This window comes from Myotis daubentonii, chromosome 12 (assembly GCF_963259705.1).
Source record: "Myotis daubentonii chromosome 12, mMyoDau2.1, whole genome shotgun sequence".
NCBI lineage: Eukaryota > Metazoa > Chordata > Mammalia > Chiroptera > Vespertilionidae > Myotis > Myotis daubentonii.
Window position 1 is genome coordinate 28,251,657 of NC_081851.1, and position 12,988 is coordinate 28,264,644.

The 12,988-nt window shown below is 44.4% G+C and overlaps 1 non-coding gene across 1 annotated transcript; it reads right to left on the bottom strand.

Moving 5' to 3' along the window:
- Window positions 1-8,692: 8,692 nt before the first annotated feature.
- Window positions 8,693-8,894, bottom strand: LOC132214051 (small nucleolar RNA SNORA74). The gene has a single exon (XR_009448150.1). It is a non-coding gene; the product is annotated as a small nucleolar RNA SNORA74 (small nucleolar RNA).
- Window positions 8,895-12,988: the final 4,094 nt, after the last annotated feature.

The window sequence follows — 12,988 nt, forward strand, 5'->3', positions numbered from 1 at the left end:
TAACTATCCTGCCTTCTTTGCTACTCTCCCTGGTGCTTCCATCTGCCTTTGCTATACTGACACTGCCCGTGGCCTATGCTGTTTTGAAAATGCGGTCCTCCATCTGAGTCCTACAGCGCTGAGGTGTCCATGGAGATTCATGTGAAAGGAGACAGGGAGGGAGCCTGCTGGGCTGCCTGGGCTCTCATGGGAACATCCTGAGGAGGGAGCCAGGCTGCAGCATTTCCCTCCCTCAGCCAGTGGCAGGGCTCCCACTTCTTTCTCTTCTCTCAGAGAAGATGCATCTCAGCAGACAACTAGAAAGAAAGGAAAACATAATTAGCGATGGAGAAGAGAGAGGATGGGACCTGAAGATGCTGCAGAGCTCCGCACTTTCTTAAGCTGAGTGGTCCTGTGGTTTCATGACTAGCTTTCTGTTCCCTTCTCTTTCTGTCTTTTAATGCTTGTTACTGTTGTGCTGCTCTTTGTCTGCCAAAGTGGCCTGGCATCTGCAGGAGGGGCACGCCAGGAGGGATTTGGAGGAAACCCAAGGAAACTGTTGATGAAATTTCAAAAGTAGATCTTGGCTTAGGCCCAGATCTGAGGACGGAACCGGATAAACACCCTGTGGCCAACACCATGTGGGGACATGCCATCCCTCACAACAGATGTGTGTGTGTGTGTGTGTGTGTGTGTGTGTGTGTGTGAATGGATGCGACTGTGTGTGAAAGTATGCATGTGTGAATGTGTGTGTATACATGTGTGAAGGTGTGTGTGTGCATGTGCATGCGTGTGTGAATGTGTGAAAATGTCAATGTCTATGAATGATTGTGAATGGGTGTGTATGAATGTGGGTGTGTGTGCGCCTTTGTTGGTGCCCTAGAAGGTAATTTTCTCATTTTCTCAAGGCCTTAAATTTAAACTTTTGTATCATTTTCAGGTGAAGTTAAACCGAGTCACACAAAACACTGACAGACTTGCCCTGGCCACAGTGGCTCACTTGCTTGAGCATCATCCCTTCCATCAAAAGCTCACTGGTTCCCCAGAAGCCATCTCATCAATGTTTCTCTCTCCCTTCCACTCTCTCTAATATCAATTAGAAAACAATTTAAACTAACTGCAACAAACCCACACTGACGAAACAATTCCATCCTCTTCTAATGTGTGTCCTATAGTGGACTCATCATCAAGACAGCCTTATGAGTTGTAATAGCACATTAATTACATGGAATAAATTGCCTCATATTAACACATGTATTCACATAATCATTTTAAATATATCACCATTTAAGCCCTGTTGGCACTTGTCAGCTGGCCTCTTCACGTGGGGGCTCCGTGGACTGTTGGGGGTGCAGGCTTCATGCGGGGTTCCATCCATCACCTGCGGGGCTGCTCAGTTGCCCTAGAAGTGAGAAGGCAGTTCCTGCCCTGGGTGTGCCCTCTCGGCACAATGGTGACTCCCCACACGTGGCATCCTTTGCTTCTCTCAATAGGTCTGTAAGGTAGACACAAGGGGAGCAGGGCTTCTCAGTTTGCTCAGCAGCCCTCAGACACCAGGCTCTTTTCACCACTGTGTGTCAGGAGGCTGCCTGAAAGCAGAAGCTCAGGGAGCCTGAGCATGTCCTACCAAGGTTCTGTTTGTAAAACCTGGCCTTATATTTTTACTGTTGTTGCTGTTAGATTTTTGAATATCTTTATCACAGCAAAATATACACAATGAAATTTACCATTTTAAGTATATTTTTTATGCACAACTCAGTGGTGGTAATTAAGTTCCTAGTGCTGTGCAGCTGTCACCACCATCATCTCCATCACTGCTCCCATCTTCTCCAACTGAAACTCTGTCCCCACTAAACACCTCCCATCTTCCTTCCCCACCCCTGGTGCCCTCCATCTTACCTCTGTCTCTATGACTGACAGCTCCAGAGGCCTCATGTGAGTGGGATCACACAGTGTTTGTCTTTCTGTGACTGGCTTGTTTCACTGAGCATCATGTCTTCAGGGTCCACCCAGGTTACAGCATGTGTCAGGATGTTCTTTCTTTCTTTCTATTTTTATTTAACTGAATTTATTGGGGTGAGATTGGTTAATAAAATTATATAGCTTCCAGGCACACGATTCTATAATACACCATCTGTATATTGTACTGTGTGTTCACCACCCCAAGTCAGGTCTCCTTCCATCACCATTTATCCTTGCTGGACCCTCTTCTTCCAACACCTTTCCCTGTGGTAATCTCCATACTGCTGTCTGTGTCGATGAGGTTTTTTTCTTTGCTTAATCTCTTTCCCTTTTTCACCCAGTCCCCCAACCTCCCTCCCCTCTGACAGCTGTCAATCTGTTCTCTGTATCTATGTGTCTGTTTCTATTTTTTTTTATTTTTGTTAGTTTATTTTGTTGATTGGATCCCACATATAACTAAATCCTAAGACATTTGTATTTCTCTAACTGGCTTATTTTCCTTAACATAATACTCACCGGCTCCATCCATGCTGCCCCAGAGGGTAAGATTTCCTTCACTTCCTTCTTTTCTACAGCTGAGTATATTCCATTGTGTTAATGTACCACAGCTTTTATCCATTCCTTTGATGATGGGCAGTTGGTAGGCTCCCAAATATTGGCTATGGTAAATAAGGCTGCAGTGAACATAGCGGAGCATAGATCTTTTTGAATCACTGTTTAGGTTTCTTCAGGCTATCTTTCCCCCATTGTACGTTCTTGTGTCTTTTGTCAATTATTAATTGACCATAAACAAATGGGTTTATTTCTGGATTTTTATTCTATTCCCATGATTGATGTGTCTGTTTTTATGGCATTACCATGTAATATTTTATTACTATGGCCTTGTAGTATAGTTTGATACCAAGTAGTGTGATTCCTCCATCTTTGTTCTTCTTTTTCATGATGGCTGTATTTTTTGTTGTTGTTGTTCCATATGTATTTTTGAAATATTTTTGTCGTTCTGTGAACTCCAACATTGGTATCTTGATAGCAATTGTGTTCCATATATAGATCGCTTTTGCTAGTATGGACATTGTAATGATGAAAATTCTTCTTATCCATGAACATAGTATATGATTTCACTTACTGGTATCTAATTCAATCTTTCTTTCTTTCTTTCTTTCTTTCTTTCTTTCTTTCTTTCTTTCTTTCTTTCTTTCTTTCTTTCTTTCTTTCTTTCTTTCTTCTTTCTTTCTTTCTTTCTTTCTTTCTTTCTTTCTTTCTTTCTTTCTTTCTTTCTTTCTTTCTTTCTTTCTTTCTTCCATATCTGTCTTTCATTCTCTGTTGTTAATCCTCATTGGAAGATATTTTTTTTCATTGCTTTTTTAGAGAGAGTAGAAGTGAAGAAGAGAGGGAACAGAAGTAGGAAAGAGAGAGGGAGACAGAGAGAGAACCAATGATGTGAGAGAGAGTTGGATTGGGATGGAAGCTGCTGCGGAGGTATGTGCCCTTGACACAGTATGGTGCCCTTGACCCTTCAGTGCATGGGCAGGCTCTCTGACCTTTGAGCCACACCCACCAGCTATTCATTTTCTTGCTTCAGTATCTTATAATTTTTGAAGTACAGGTCTTTTAAGTCCTTGGTTAAATTTATTTTTAGGTATTTTATTTTTGTGGATGCAAAAACAATTGTAAATCTGATTGTCTTCTTCGTTTAGCTTTTGATAGTTCATTATTGGTGGATAAAAATGCAACTGATTTCTGGTATTTACTTTGTATCTTGCTAATGTAATCAATTCATTGATCAGTTCTGATAATTTTTGTGGCATCTTTTGGGTTCTCTATGTACAGTGTTATGTCATCTGCATGTAATGACAGTTTTACTTCTTCATTACAAATTCAAATGCTTTTTCTGTTTTCTTTTTTTCTAACTGCTGTGGCTATGACTTCGAGTATTATGTTGAATAAGAGTGGTGAAAGTGGTAAGGTCTTGTTCCTGATCTTAAGGGAATCACTTTTACTTTGTGTCCATGTAGTATGATATTGCCTATAGATTTGTCATATATGACCTTTATTATGTTGAGGTATGTTCCCTCTATTCACACATTGCTGAGAGCTTTTATCATAAATGGGCACTGGATTTTGTCAAGTGCCTTTTCTGAATCTATTGATATGATCATGTAATTTTATTCCTTATTTTATTTAATCTGTCATTTTTATAGATTTTCAGATATTGTACCACTCTTTCATATCCCAGGAATTAATCCCACTTGATCATGGTGTTTAATCTTCCCAATGTATTGCTGAATCTAGTTTGCTAATATTTGATGAGGATTTTAGCATCGATGTTCATCAGGGATATAGGCCCATTTTTTTTTTTTTTTTTTTTTTTTTTAGTGTCTCTATCTGATTTTGGAATTAGGATAAATACTGGCCTCCTAAAATGAGATTGTGAGTCTTCCCTTGTTTTGAATATTTGAATAGTTTGAGAACAACAGGTATTAGTTCTTCTTTGAATGTTTGGTAATCTTCACCTATAAAGCCGTCTGGTTCAGCATTTTGTTTTTTGGGATTTTGTATCACTGTTTCAATTCCATTAGTTGTAGTAGATCCGTTCATATTTTCTTTGTCTTCCTGATTGATTTTGGAAGATTGTATATTTGTCGAAATTTATCCATTTTGCTCAGATTGTTCAATTTTGGCATATAGTCGTTTTTAACTTTTCTTACAATCCTTTGTATTTCTGTGTAATCAGTTGTTACTTTCTTCTCTTTCAATTCTGATTTTATTAACTGGAATCCTCATTTTTGTTTATTTTGATGAGTCTGAATAAAGGTTTGTTAATTGTGTTTTTTTTATTATTTTTTTGTTGTTAGTTATCACCAGAGGATATTTTTTCCAATTATTATTTTTTTTTTTGAGAGAGAGAGAGTGGATGGGATTGAGGGAAAGGAGGGGAAGTAGATGGAGAGGCTGAGAGATAGAGAAAGAGAGGGAGAGGGAGAGAGAGAGAAAAATGTCAATTGGTTAATTGGTTCCCTCACTTCTGTGAGAGAGACACATCAATTGGTTCTCTTCTGCCCATGCCCAAGTATGGTCAGCAATTGAGCCTGCATGCCAGGTACATGCTCTTGACCAGGAATTGAACCACAACACTTTGGTGTGTGGATGTTCTAAGCATTGAATAACTCTCGCTTCATTGATCTTATTTTTTTAGATTCTATTTTACTTATTTCTGCTCTGCTCTTCAATATGTCCTTTGTTCTCATTTTGAACTGTTTGTTTTTCTCTTTTCTAGTTCTAAGTGTGAAGTTAGATCATTTATTTGAGATTTTTCTTGTTTTTTTGAGGTAGGTTTGTAATGTTTTGAATTTTCTTCTTAGAATTACTTTGGCTGTGTCCCATAGATTTTGGGCTGTTGTGCTCATTTTCATTTGCTTCAAGTTATCTTTTGATTTCTTTTCTGATCTCATTATTAACCCATGTATTGTTTAGTTACATGTTATTTAGCCTCTATGTCTTTATGTGTTTTACATTTTCTTTTTTACCTGATAATATTCTATTGCAAAATGTATGTAACATATGATTTACAATTTTAACCACATTTAAGTATACAATTCAGTTGCATTAAGAACCATGAATTTGTGCAGTTATCACCAATATATATTTTCAGGGAGGTTTTCTTTGTTGTTTTTTGTTGTTGCTCTTGGTTTTGTTTTTTTGTTTTTGTTTTTGTTTTTTTTTTGCTTCTTATTCTTTTTTTTTCCTTTTTTTATTGGATTTATTGAGGTGACAGGTTTTAGGTGTATATAATTATATAGTATATCACTTGTATACCAGTTCTTTTTCTTCTGATAGATTTCTAGTATTATATCATTGTGGTCAGAGAACATTTTTGATATGATCTCAATTTCTTAAATTTATTGAGACATGTTTTGTGTTCTAACATGTGGTCTATCCTAGAAAATATTCCATGTGCATTTGAAAAGAATGTATATTCTTCTGCTTTGCAGTGAAATGCTCTGCAGATACAAATTAAAAAGGATGTCATTTAAAGTCATATTTTCCTTTTAGATTTTCTATCTGGGGTATCTATCCATTGATGTCAATGGGCATTATGATCCCCTCCTATGCCTGGATAGCTGTTAATCTCTCCCTTTTTGTCCATCAAGATTTGCTTTATATATTTAGGTGCTCCTATGTTGGGTACATAAATGTTTAAAGAGGCCATGTCCCCTTGTTGGATTGCTCCCTTTATCATTATGTAGGGTCCTTAGTTGTCTCTTAAGATAGTCTTTGTAAGTCTATTTTGTCACATATAGGTATTGCTACCCCAGCTTTTTTTTTTTCATTTTCATTTGCATAAAATATAGTTTTTCTATCCCTTTTAGTCTGTATATCTCTATCTGTGGTAGGTCTTGTTTTCCCATCCATTCAGCTACCATGTTTTGGATTGGAGCATTCACATTAAAAATGATTATTGATAAGTATGTATATTTTTCCATTCTATTCTTTTAACTATGGTCCTCTTTTTTCCTCCTTCTTGACCCTTTAACAGTTCTTTAATATTAGTTTGGTGGTAAGGAGCTTCTTTAGCTTTTGGTTGTCTGGAAAGCTCTTTATTTCTGTGTCAATTTTAAATGAAAGCCTTGCTGGGTAGAGTCTTGGTTGTAGTTCCTTCCTTTACATCACACTGAATATTTTCTGCCAATCCTTCTGACTTGAAATATTTCTATTGAGAAATGTGCTGTAGTCTTATGGGAGCTCCCTTGTAGGTAACTAAGTACCTTTCTCTTCCTGCTTTTTCTCTTTATTTTTAATGTTTGCCATTTTAATTATGATGTGTTTTGGTGTGGGACTTTTTGGGTTCATCTTACTTGGGACTCACTGTGCCTCCTGGACTTGCCTTTTTCCTTCACCAGGTTTGGGAAGTTTCAGTCATTATTTCTTTTAATAAGCTCTCGATCCATTGCTCTTTCTTTTCTCCTTATTGTACTCATTTGATGCAATTCATGTTGTTAGGATTAATTTTGTCCCAAAGATCCCTTAAACAGTCCTCATTTTTAATTTTTTTTTTCTTCTCTGATTGTCTTCTGCCACCTTGTCTTCCAAACAGATTCAATCCTCTGCTTCATTCAGTTGCCCATGATTTCTAGTGTACTATTCATTTCAGACATTGTATCCTTTATTCCTAACTTATTTTTCATGCTTACTATCTCTTTATTGAAGTTCTTATTGATTTCATCCATTCTTCTTCGAAGTTCATTTAGGATCCTTATAAGCATTTTTTTAAATTCTGTTTCTGGTAGGTTACTTTCCTTTACTTCACTAATTTTTTTTGAAGGTGTCTGATGTACTTTAATGGGGAACATTTTTCTTTGTCTACCCATTTGGCTATTTGGGTGGTTATATATCTATGTATTAGACTATTAGACACCCAATCTTGGTAGTGTGGCCTTATGTAGTAGCTGTCCTGAGGGACCTATTGTCACAGTCTTCTTTTTTCCAGAGCTGAGTGTTCCAAGAATGTCCCTTGTGTGTGTTCTATGGTCTCCTGTTAGAGTTGAGTCTATATATTGCTATTGGCCTATTTATGTACGTGGTTGACTTTCCAGGTGGCAGACTGTGAGGATCACCCCTGAGCACATTGAATGAGCTGCTGCACAGGTGCTGTCCACATGGAGCAGAATTCACCTCAGCAGGTTCTGCTGTCCTGTAAGATCTCCCTTGGATATGCTGCTTGCGAAGCAACTGGATCATGCTCTGATGTCATCTGCAGTTGGCCCCTGTGTGGGTTGAACTGCATGCAAGTGAGAGGGACTCTGGTGCTGGCCAATGTCAGATGCTTCCTGTGGCTGGCCATGGGAACTCTATTTGGAGCTGAAAACAACTCACAGTGTGTGGCTGCCTCTGCTGGTTCATACTGAGAGCAGGAAGGTCAAAGCAGTGCACCAAGACTGCCTTTTACCTGAACTGGATGAGGGAAGGTCTGCAAAAATCCCAAGTTTCCCCTTTGTTCTGCCTCTGCCGACCTCCACATGCGGGTGCCTGTTAGTCTTGGTCACTCAAAGAGCCTCTGGCGGGACTCAAGTTGCATGAGGTGGTTTCTCAGTGAGTCCTCAGGAAGGGACGAGCATTGGTCATCAGATTGATACAGGTTTAAACTTGGTGACTGTGCAGGGACTGAGGCCACTCAGCAAATGCCCCATGGTATACCAGGTCTAGCTGCCATCTACTGGGTCCTCACACACCTTTGAGCAGTGTACAAGAGACTCAGACCTGGCTTTCTTGTAAGAGTAGAATTAAAAGGTCCAAACAGTCCTCATGGCAAGACTTAGGTTGGCAGGGATGTATATTCTGACATCAGCCATGTGAGCAAAGGACTTTGCAGAGGGTCAGTGGATTGTCAGAGGCCATGGAGCTGCTTCCTGCTGTGGACTATTCATGGACCCCTGGTTGCAGCTGGAGAGTGAGAGCATGGCAGGGTCATGCAGCTCTGACCCGGTCACTATTTCCCACACAGTTTAGTCCCCTCCTGTGTGCCTGATCCCAGCAGATGCGACCCTCCATTTCCATCCTAAGATAACTGCAGTTCTCTTCAGATGTCTGACCAGATGCATGTTCAATGGCAGCCTGAGCAGCACCAACCCTGCCTTCTTTCCTCAAGGCTGAGTGAGCCAGGCTGGCTGGGGGGCAGAAAATGGCAGTTACAGGTCCCTTGGGTGGGTTGAAATGCTATTAGAACCATTAAGATTTTTTAAAATGTTTTTTCTGTGTCTGCACCTTCACTAGAACAAAGCAACCAAAGTGATGCTTAGCTCACTCTCATGGAAGCACAGTTCTGCCTGCACCAGTGCCACATGTCACCAGAGCAGTGAAGGGGGCAACTGGAGGAAGAAGACAGGGCATTCCTCTCCCAGCAGTGTCACACCCTCACAGGCATGATGCTGTCTGGAGAGCTGACCCCTGCTGGAGCGCTTAAGGCTTTTAGGCACCGACTTTACTGATCTGATTTATATTTTTTAAAGATCACTCTGATTTGCATTTTTATTTTTATTAAAAATTATTTTACTAATTTAGTTTTTTTCAATTAGAGATGACATTCAATATTAGTTTCCAGTGTATATAATAGTGGTTTGACATAAATATAACATATAGAGTGAACCGCTGATAAGTCTAGCATTGGGGGATCTTTTAAAAGGATATTAATCCTATTCATGCGGGCTCCACCCTCATAACCTAATCACCCTCAATAGACCCACCTTTTATTTATTTTTAATCAAACTTATTTGGGTGACATTCATTAATAAAATTGCATAGGTCAGGTGTGCCATTCTATAATGCATCGTTTGTATATCGCATTGTGTGCCCACTGCCTTCAAGTCAAGTCTCCTTCTATCACCATTAATTGCCCCTATTCCCTCCTTTTCCTTCTCCCACCCTTTACCCGCCAACCCTATCCACTAATCCAAACACGCCACCCCCACCTGCCACCCCACACCCCATACCACCAGCACCCACTGCCACTCCACAGTCACCAGCCCCTCCTGCTACCTACACACCACACCCCAGCCCCCACCCGCCACCCCACATCCCACACCACCCAGCCCCCACCCACCACCCACCAGCCCCAACCCCCACTCCCAACCCCCCAACCCATATCTACCACCCTTCACCCCGCACCCCCCACCCCCCACTCCCCACCCCCCTCCCCCCACCCCCCTTCCCCTGCTTGTGATTTGACATTTGAAATGATATTTGAGATGTGTCCTGAGGGCTCGGGTAGGATTTAGACAGATGAAGAGGGTGAGAATGTGCTTCAGGTACAGACAGTGGCCACAGCCTGGAGGCAGGAGAGATGAACACTGGACAGACCAGAGCATATGCCCCTCAGATGCCTGTGTGTGAGGGGTCAGGACAGGGAAACAGAAGACCCTGCATGGAGGGAAAAGGCAGAGGGGAAAGGGGACCAACCACAGAGTGGTCAGAGCAGGGGATACAGGGGCCCCTCCATGGGAAGGGAGGCCTGGAGGACAGGGCACCATGAGAGGGGGTGGGCAGTGGGGACAGGAGACCTTGGGAAGGGGCAGGGATGCAAAAGTGTGGATAGGAGACTTTCCATTGAAGCAACAGGACAGGGAAAAGAAAGACCTCTGCCCTAACCGGTTTGGCTCAGTGGCTGGAGCGTCAGCCTATGGACTCAAGGGTCCCAGGTTCAATTCCAGTCAAGGGCATGTACCTTGGTTGAGGGTACGTCCCCAGTAGGGAGTGTGCAGGAGGCAGCTGATCGATGTTTCTCTCTCATTGATTTTTCTAACTCTCTATCCCTCTCCCTTCCTCTCTGGAAAAAAACCAATAAAATATATTAAAAAAATAAAAATAAAAAATCATCCTTCTCCCCTTAAAAAAAAAAAAAAAGGAAGACCCTTCGTGGCTGTGACAGGGCATGGGGGAGAGTGGACCCTTCTTGGTAAGGACAGGGGACCATCCATGGAGGGGTCAGTGTCCCCAACTCCTGTCCCTTTTGCCCTGGCCCTCCTGCCCTATCCCATCCATGGATGGCACCCTGTCGTTACCAAGCAGGGTCCACTGTCCTCCCTGCCCAGACACAGCCACGAAGGTCTTCTTTTCCCTGCCCTGTTGCTTCAGTGGAGAGTCCCTTATCCACACCCCCTTGTGGGGACAGAGATGGGGGAGAGGTACCCCTCCATGGAGTGGGGAGAGAAGACCTTCTGTGGAGGGACATGGCAGAGGGATAGGGATCCCCCCTTTGAGGGGGCAAGGAAAGGGTGAAATGGACTGTCCATGGCAGGAGCAAGACATGGAGGACAGGGAGCCATCCATGGAGGGGAAAGTGCAGGGGCACAGGAAACCCCTGTCCTGGTCCCCCTGGCACTGCTTCTCTGCCCCTTCAAATGGAGGTTCTTTATCTCCTGCCCATTCTCCGCCATGGATGGTCCCCTGTTTCCTCTGCTCTGTTCCCTGCATGGAGGGTCCCTGTGCTCCCTGCACTGCTCTATCCCTGGAGAATCCCTTGTTCACCCTTTCCTGACCCCTCAAAGGGTGGGGTGCCCTATCCCCCTGCTCATTTTCCTCCACAGGCAGAGGGGAGGGCATCCTCCATGGAGGGTTCAGGACATTGTTTTTCTTGCCCTTCTTTCTCCAAGGAGGGTGCCTTCCCCTCTCTGCCCTGTCCTCACTCCATGGAGGGTGCCCCTCCACCTCTGCCCTTCCCTCCATGGAGGGTATTCTCTCAACCCTTCCCTTTCCTCTCCATTGAGATGAATGGGCAGGGGTACAAGGAACCTCCCCTTTGAGGGGCAGGACAGGAAGGTGGGGGCACCCTCCATGGACCGACGACAGGGGACCTTCCATAAAGGGGACATGGAGTGGAGACAGGAGTCCCTTCATCGAGGGGAATCAGCAGGGAGATTGGGAACAGCCCCCTTGACTGGATAGGCCAGGGGAGACACAGGAATCTCCATGGCATTGTAGGGGCTGGAAGGCAAGGAACCCCCCTTTAGGGCACAAGGCAGAAGGGAGGGTGCACACTCCATAAAATAAGGACAGGGGACACTCCACAGAGGGTCAGGGAAGAAAGGGAGGGAGAGGACCCTCCATGGAGGGGAATATGCAGGGGAATAGGGAGCTTCCCCCTTTGAGTTACAGGGAAGAGGGAAGTGGGCACTTTCCATGGGGTGGAGACAGGTGATCCTCCATGAAGGGAACTGGGAGGGGAAAAAGAGGAACCTACAGAAAGGGGAATGGCCGGGGTACAAGGAACATCTCAAAGGGATGGTTCCCTGTCTCCCTACCTAATGCCCTCCATGGAAAGCCCCCTTCACGCCCCACCCCTGCCTGCCCTGTCCCTCTGTGGAGGGACCCCTGTTCTCACTCCATGGAAGGTGCCTCCTCCCACTTGTCCTTCCCCTTAAGGGGGGGTTTCCTATCCCCATTGCCCATTCCCCTCAATAGAGAGTCCTCTTCCCCCATCCCCTGCCTGCCCTGTCGCCTCAAAGAGAGGCAGTTCCTTGAATGCTGCCTATTCTCTCTGGAGTGTCCCTTTCCCTCCTCCCTTTCTCCTCCCTGGTGGGTCCACTGTCTCCCTACATGGAGGTGACCCTCCTACCTGTACTGTCAACTCAAAGTGGGGTTCATTGTATGCCTTCCCATACAACACCATGGAGATTCCCTTATCTCCCCTGGTTTATCCAGTCAAGGTGGGGGGATGGTTCCAAATCTCCTTACTGACTGCCCTCCATGGAATATGCCCTGTCACGCCTCCATGATGCCTCCATGGAGAGTCCTTTGACACCATTCCATGGAGGGTTCCCCTCCATCATACTCTGCACCTCAAAGGGGGGTTTCCTTGTACCCCTGCCCACTCATCTTGACGGGAGGTCCATTTTTTCCCCTTCCCTGTCCTCTCCACGGAGGGTTCCCTATAACTCAGCACTTCCCCTTCCATGAAGGCTCCCCTTTCCTCCCTGCCCTGCCCCTCCATGGAGGGTCTCTGTCTCCCTAACCTGTCCCCTCCATGGAGGATTCCCCATCGCCCTGCCCTGCCCTGACCCCTCCATTGAGGGTCCCCTCTCCTCTCTTCCCTCCCCATGAAGGTTCCCCTCTTCTCCCTTCCCTGCCCCATCCATTGAGGGTCCCATCTCCTCACTGATCCATCCCCTCCATGGAGGGTACCATTTCCTTCATGCCCTGCCCCATCCATGGAGTGTCCTCTCTCCTTTCTTCCCCCTCCATGGAGGGTCCCGTCTCCTCCTTGCTCCTTCCATGGAGGGTTCCCACCCCTCCCTGCCCTACCCCCTCCATGAAGGCTCCCCTCTCCTCCCTTCCCTGCCCCTTCCATGGTGGGTTATCTATCCTCCCTTCCCCCTCCTTGGAGGGTTCCCTCTCCTCCCTGTCCTTCCCCCTCCATGAAGGGTCCCCTCTCCTAACCAGTTCCCTCCATGGAGGATTCCATATCCCTCTGCCCTTCCCCCTCCATGAAGGGTCTTCTCTCCTCCCTGCCCTGCCTCCACCATGGAGTGTCCACTCTCCTCCTTGCTCTCTCCCC